Source organism: Myotis brandtii, unplaced genomic scaffold (assembly GCF_000412655.1).
Source record: "Myotis brandtii unplaced genomic scaffold, ASM41265v1 scaffold678, whole genome shotgun sequence".
NCBI classification, from domain to species: domain Eukaryota; kingdom Metazoa; phylum Chordata; class Mammalia; order Chiroptera; family Vespertilionidae; genus Myotis; species Myotis brandtii.
In genome coordinates this window covers 311,391-319,413 of record NW_005370648.1, presented here as the reverse complement: position 1 = coordinate 319,413, position 8,023 = coordinate 311,391, and the positions used below count along the sequence as shown (strand labels likewise).

Here is an 8,023-nt window from a genome sequence, read left to right as displayed (position 1 = left end):
TAATTGATTAGCTATCACTACGAAAACTGATTTTTGAAAAGTAGCCACGCACTGGGTTTGATCTTTCCCAGCCCAGACCGCTGCCTCCTGAGTGGATGAGAGGGGCAGGTGACACATGAGACTCTCCAAGGTTCCTCCCCTCACACACCATGTACGTAATAGCCAAGCCCCTCTCACTGGCTTCCAAAGCTGCTCCTCTACTTCCTGTTGCCCTGTCTCATCAGCAAGATTGTAAATTCCTATAGGTCCAGCGCTGTCTCTTTCACTTATTTAGTTTCCCTTTAGGATCTAGCACAATATCCCAGGCAAAATAGGGATAGCAAGGCTGTGAATCTACATCTCAGAACTTTACCAATCCCTGCTCCCCAACATGTCTTCTCCATTCCAGCCAAGTGGCCACTTAACTCTCCTGCAATGGACATCTTTTTTGTTGTTGTTAGCATCCATTCCTCCTCCTTCTGACATAGCTCCCCAGTGCATAATTGGTCCTAGTTCCCTTTTTTTCTGACCACTTCTTTTTCACCAGTGCATATCTATACCTTGTCTCAAACTCTGGTTCAAAACCCACTTCTAGGAGGGCTCTTTGACTAACCCTCTGAGCATGTGCATTAAACCACATTTGCTGCCTCACTTCCCTCTTAAAAGAAAAGAAAAATGTTTAAAATAGGAATGTCTGTTATGATTAAAATAAATAAAAAAATTTTAAAGTAATTTCTATTGTTAACCTGAAATTTTTTATAGACTTATTGGAATATAATTATTTTTTGAATATATATTAATTGTTATTTAAAGAGATACTTTTAAAGTTTAGTAGATCATAAAACCATGTCGACAATTTGGGGTGTAGAGTTTAAAAAAAAAAAAAGACCCCAACATGACAAATGCAGCATCTCTGATCACTATCAGAGTAGATCCAGGTGGGCGACTCCGCTAATGGCGTCAGCAAGTCTGGGAGGCCCAGGAGCAGCTCTGAAGCTTGTTGCAGTGGGAGAGACCTGCCCAAAACATTTAACTCACAAAATGAAATGCTATTCATCTGTGGACTCCTAAAAAAAAAAAGTAGATCCAATTCGTTGCCCAGAAATCTAGCTCTAAAGTGGTGAAGAAGACCACAATATCAATCAAGCTACAAAGGATTCAGTTAAAAAGACAGTCTGAAATTTATGATGAATTTGTATTTCAAATGTGAACCTGGATACCAAGTATATAACAAAAGGAGAGATGTTGCAAGAACTATAGAAAAGTGCTTGGGGGCAGTTAAACCTTGTACTAGTTAGATCAGACTGGGGCTAGGAAGAGGAATGTTACTGAGAGATCTAAGACACTGATTAGGGTGGGGGAGGGAATCATTACCTTGGTACATCTAACATGGTCCAGGGTTTGACTCTCAGTTTTGTAAGTTCAGCTCCCACTTAGTCAATACAGAGAGAATGGCTTTATTCATCAGGAGCAGACCTAGATTAACAGATCTCCCAAGAATGACACGTAAAAGCAGAGAGCTAATGTACTAATTTCCAGTGAGACTTACAACTGGACATGCAACCACATATTCAAGTTGTCCAGCCTATGCCGCTTTACCATGCAGATAAACTACATGAGGAGCTACTATAATTCGAAGTTTACTTTGAGGGTTAGAAGAGCTCATTAAGTGATTCAAATGTTTAGTGCTTTCAGTCTCTGCTTCCCAGGGTTAGGCATCTGCCACTTGAAATGAAATGGTGTGATATACACAAGGGCACCTGTCCATGGACAGGATTTACTAGTAGGTGGGCCCAGAATGTTCATCAAGCTACAATTTAATCCCGCTGGCCTGGGAGCAAATCCTATCTCTTTAAACTGTTGTTACATCTCTTTTTTTGATTCTTAGTACATGCAAACCAAAATGTTTAACTCACAAAATGAAATGTTATTCATCTTATTTCCAAGAGTTTTGCGGAAAGCTGATGTAACCTATACTAATTAAAATTTTTTAAATAATATTATTACTATCTAACATTTACTGAGAGCTACATGTCATTTTTCTAAGTATTTACATGTACAACTCATTTAATCCAACCATCCTATTAGGTAGGTCTTTCAAATATGAACCTGGTATATAACAAAGAGAGAAATGCTGCCAGAACTATAGAAAAGTGTTCAGGCAGTTAAATTCTTGTACTGATTAGATATGACTAGGGCTAGGAAGAAGAATGTTAGACAACACATGAGTCCAAGCTAATACAGTCAAGCCTTAAACAAGAGACTATTAAGAGAGAGCATAAAGACACATGGCCCTAGGCAATAGCTTCTATTTCCTTGTATGTAAAACAAGAGACATGAGCAAGATCTTTAGGTTCCTTTCAGCTCTACCTGCTCTAAGATGACATTTATCAGAGCAATAGTTCCATGAAGTGATTAAAAACACAAGCTTCAAAATCTGACTGTCCTGTTTCCCATACCAGTCTGCTACTGGCTAGTTATTATTGACTGAGTTACCTAATCTCTCTGAGCCTTAATTTTCTCATTCATAAAATGGGAACACTTAATTCCTAGGCCCTACAGCTAATCTGAGGATTAACCAGTTAACTGCCAAGATATCTTGAATTTCATTAAAAAAGGTCCGCTGCTTATGGCGTACAAATGATTAAATTATATAAGTACAGTAAAGAGCTTGCTAACCAAGTGTCTAAGAAACAATAAACACTCATCAAGTGGTTGCTATTATTAATAAAATATTAATAGGATGATAGAAAAGGATAGGAATTGTAAGATCTTTCAAATTCTATCAAAACTATAGTCTGAGATGACTATTTTCTATAAGAAGTAAAAGTATGTTTCTAGAATTTGTGACAATCAGGTTAGGAGGAGAAAAAAATGTTGATTTTAATATTTTGCTTAAATATTTAATAGTAGCAATGAGAAAAGCCATTGATCCATGGTCATGGAAGAAACTAAAATAATTGTGAGAAAATATTTTTTGCAACTTCTTGTCAATAAATTGTCAATCTAGATGAAATGCATGATTTACTAGGAAAATATAACTTCTAAATTTGACAAAAAGAAGAAAGCCAAATTGATAATCATGTATCACAGAAGATAATCACAGAAGATAAATTGATAATCACAGAAGATAAATATGATCAAAGATCTACTTCTAAAAATATTAGCAAGCCCAGATAATTTTGTGAGCACATTCTATAATTTTCAAAGAAATAATAGCATAGAAACTTTCTATTATTCAAACTATTCCAGAGCACAGAAAAAAAAAGAGGTGGAAATCTTCTCAATTCATCTTACAAAGCTAGACTAACCCTAACATCAAAACCACATAAAGACAGCACAAATAAATAAAATTATGAACCAATATGACTTATACATATAGATTCTGAAATCATATAAACAAAATAAATACTACTTGAATTTACCAAGCAATTAAAATAGTAACCAAATAGAGTTTATTCTAGAAATGTGGGGATGGTTCAGTACAGAAAAATATAGAAATATAATTCATTACATTCATAAATTAAAAGATCAAAAACGACATGATTTTTATCATTAGAGCCTCCCAAAAAGCATTTGATAATTTCCATTCATCATGCCTAAAGATCATGAAGCAACAGAAAATATAAACTGGTAAAATACCAAAGACATTTCCATTACAACAGAAACAAAGAAGAGAAGCCCACTGTTCCCCAATTTTTTAATACTGTTTTGAGAGTCTAGCTAATGCAATAAGATAAGAAAAATAAAAGTGATGTAAATATTGGAAAAGAAAATGTTAATTGTTATTATCTCAAATATTATGCTTGTATATTGTGACAAGAAATGTAACCTTAAAACAACTGTTAGCATTAATAACAGAGCCCAGTAGTGGAAAGGAATATGGAACAAGTAAATTTTTAAATCCATAGCTTCCTTTTATATTATCATAAGCAGGTAAAAAAAAAGTAGAGATATAGTCCCATTCACAAAAATGTTTAACACACACGATTTATTCTTTCATTTAGCACTAAAATTTTTTCCTGATACAGGAGTACAGATTTAAGTTTTTTAGTCTTTGAAGTACTGATATATAAAGAAATAGAGGTCTCACTGTAAAATAGTCCATCCTATTACTCTACCTCAATGTGTAGTCATAAAATTATGTAAAGCTAAAATTAATCACAAAGAAAAAACCTGATGTTTTGAAGGCTGGTGGTTTCAACACAGAATCAGTTCATTTGATATTAAGTAAAGTCATTAAACCATAATATAGTCTATAGGTAATATGCTAAAAAAAAAAAGTATTTGTCTATTGTAGTAATGATGTTGCTAGAGAATCATGAAATTAAATCATCATTAAATCACCAGAACTGAAATTTATTTATTTTCTATTTATAACACATGTTTGACATATTTGATTAACATTGAGTTCACTGCCATTTCAAATAATAATCCTGCCACGCTGCAGGATTTGAGGTCTTGGTTTCTTAAGTATTTAGTGGCAAGTCTGGGGAAAAGAAGCACAATGAAGGTAAGAGTACTTGGATTAAAATATATGAAAGAAAAAACCTATTATAGGATAATTTTATCAAAATACTCTCTAACTAAAATGATCTTTTGCTGTTTGCATCATCACAGAAATAAAAAGAAGCTTATATACTCTCATGCAGCATTAACCTCAAAATTCTGATTCAGTCTTACTTTAGTAATGAACCAAACCAAGTTATTCGCACAATAAAAAAATGTCTTAAAGCCCCGTGGATCCTTTATTTCAAGGATAAGCATTTCTTTGGAAAATTAAAATAGGGAGAATACTATTATGTACAAGGAATGAAGTACCATGATTAACATAAGAAATTTATAATTTGCAAGGAAGTGGAATAATGTATATTTTCTAATGAAAAGATAATTAAAGACGGGTTTCTTCACATACACAGAGATTTCCTTAATGCTTTAGGGAGGTAATTAAGGTGTTCATTAAAAAATACTCAATCTCACCCTGGCCAGTTTGGCTCTGTGGTTGGAGCATTGGCCTGAGAACAGATGGGTTCTGTTCAATTCCAGGTCAAGGGCACTTGCCTGGGTTGTAGGTTCGATCCCTAGGCACGAGTGGGAGGTGACCAATTGAGGTGGCTCTCTCCAGTCCATGTCAATCTTTCCCCTCCCCCTCTTTCCCTGCCCCTGCCCTCTCTCCTCCTCCTCCCTTTCTTCCACACTCTAAAAAATCAATGAAAAAATATCCTTGGATCCTCAGGTGAGGTTTAAAAAAAAACCAACCCTCAATCTCTATATATGATTCCAAAATTATTTTGTCAGGTTATTAATTCATTAAATAGAAATGTTGGATACCTACTATGTACAAGGTATTTCGTGTGAGACAATAAAAAAAACACTGCATTGGAAAAGCGCATTTTTTTGGCATTATTACATCTCAAATGTAATACACATCATGTGGCTGAGAATTAATTGTATTTAACACATATAGAGCAAAATTCTGAGCAATCAAAAACAATTATACCCTTGAGCAACTCGATTTTTAAAATTACCCTCACTGTTCCCTTAAGTTGATTTCTACTCCATAATTCTTTCCCAGTTCTAAAATGAAGATAAGAAGGAAATTTCCTAAGTAAGACCTAATACAAAAGAATAGAAATGTAAGAGAAGGGATGTATTAGCTCTTGAATCCTTGTTTCCATTTGCTCTCAATAGTGCTTCTAATGTTCAATTTTCTCTTCAAAAATATATTGATTTAGAAGCATCAAACCAGTATATTGCTTAGCCCTTACTAAACTTAGCAAAAAAATTGAAACAGAAAAAAGAATATTAAAAATCCTTATTCTAAGTTATATAATGTCATTCACCATAGTAATGATCTGATTCTTTGGAATAAGACTTTTTAAAATGAAGACCACCAACAGGTAGAAAATTTTCCTTTGCTGTCTTAAGACAATCGTTGGGGAAGTTCTTACCAGCATGTTTGTTCATTAACTCGAACGTTAATTTAAAGAAATGTTGCTTTGTTACCTCAATATTTTTTAGAAAAGTAATTTAATTGGGAAAAGAAAAATGCCACATTTCTTCTTCCTCCCTAGAAAAGAAAATGCATTCCTAAAGGGTCTCTGTCTCTATTTCTCTCTCTCTCTCTCTCTCTCTCTATCGTACTGTTCTCGCCCTTTTTCTTGTGCCTATTCCTGAAACTGTGTAACCATCCTTTACTTTCAGTAAATGACTTGGTGTCACTTGTTTCAAGCTATCCCTTGCTGAAGTCTTATAGACTCAATGCTTTCTACCACAACAGGTTGTCATCCATCAGAAAATGTTTTCTGTTCAAGTCTTTCATTCACAAATTTAATGCTTTTTTCATCTTAACACTTACCATTCATTGAGGCCAGGTATTTTGTAGTTTGAGGTGTAACAGCAAAACTAGCATGAATTTATTTTTCCTTCTTATAAAAAAAAGAAAACACACACACACACACACACACATATATATATACATATAAACGCGTATATGTGCAACAAATATTTGACATTGACATCTTTTCTTTTTACTGGTTCATTATTCTCAGTGTGATTCTCAAACTGCCATGCCTTTCACATTTTATTCACTTCATCAAGGAATAATTGAGTACCTGAATGTATTGAGTACCTTCCAGACCCAAAGGAAGATACCAAAGAAATATGACAGCCTCTGCCCTCCAGTATCCTCCCATCTCTTCCAGGTGGCGAGGTGAACACACAGTATCATAAAGCAATTTATATGAATAGTGCCCAAATCAATGTACAGGTACCATGCATTTCATATTTATGTAGAATTTCAGAGCTGCAAAAACACTTCCCTGTACTTAACCCTCAGGACAATCTTGTTATGTACACATTGTTAACCCCACTTTCGCAGTGAAGAATCTGAGAGTCAGAAGTTTAACCGCTGTCCCTCAATCACATCGATCAAGTGAGAGAGTCAAGACTCAAGCCAGGATTTACTAATTCTAAGCCCAGTGCTTTTCAATATACTCAGTACAGGAAACCAAGGGTGGGGATCCTGAACAGGACAACAGCTGGCCTTCTGCTAGAGGTGGAATTAAACCGCATCCGATAGGATGTCAGGAAAGCATAAAGCCATCTGAGTGTCCAGCCAAATGTCCAAGCTAATTTTACTGTGACAATATTTATACTTCCTTGTTATGCATGCAGCACAACTTACCATTTCCTCGGTTTTAGTGCCTTTCCCTCCTCAGGAAGAGCTTTGCGCTCAGAAATGGGGATGTCAAATAAAATAAAAGGCTGGCCTGAAGGGATCATACAAATCTGAAATCACAAATATAAACCTTAAAGATCTGGTTTCTACTCATTCTTACACGTTGTGTTCGCCCTCAGAACCGGAGAACGTAACTCGCCCATAGCATAGCTTTTCTAGCATTCTCGCTCCAAATAACTACTTATTTTAAAATGTCAGTGACCGACCCTACCCCACAAACCACAGGTTCACCCCAGTTTTGCCACCTGACCCCAGCCCCTGCGCAGACACTTCCCCTCCCTCCCAATGGATACGATACCTAATTCAGGTTCTGCAGGTGCCGCCGCGGTGCTGTCATCAGCACCAACGGATAAAACGCGACCTTTGGACTCCGTCCTTGGTACCTCCCGCTGGGCACGCAGCGCAGTCCCAACCCCGGGAAAGGGGCTCCCGACTCAGGCACGCAGCCGCGGGCAGCGCAGGGTCCGAAGCAATGTCTCCGACAAGCAGAAGGATGCTGGGCGCCCGGGCGTGCATCACTGCGCCCCATACTCCTGCCAACTGCAGGGCACTTGGTCTGACAGCCAGCCCATCCCACCGCACAGGCAAGTCCGGCCCAGCCGGACCTGACGCAGGACCCGGATGAAGATCGTTGGCGGCAGCGGCGGCGACAGCAAAAAACAAGGCCACCCGCCCCCAGTGTCCATCGCCGCCAACCTGAGACCTCCGAGACTGGACCGCAGAGAAGCGTTTCTATGGAAACCCCGAGGGGCCACGTGACTCGGTTGCACGCCCAATTGCCTCTTAGCTCTGGCCGCGGCACCT

The 8,023-nt window shown here is 37.2% G+C and overlaps 1 protein-coding gene across 1 annotated transcript in view; it reads right to left on the bottom strand.

Annotated features, from left to right (window-relative positions):
* Positions 1-7,944, bottom strand: part of LOC102256657 (ral guanine nucleotide dissociation stimulator-like 1) — a gene marked incomplete at its 3' end in the record, with an annotated part of 176,593 nt that extends 168,649 nt beyond the window's left edge. The window contains exon 1 of the mRNA XM_005881328.2: positions 7,518-7,944. The remainder of the gene's footprint in view (positions 1-7,517) is intronic.
* Positions 7,945-8,023: the final 79 nt, after the last annotated feature.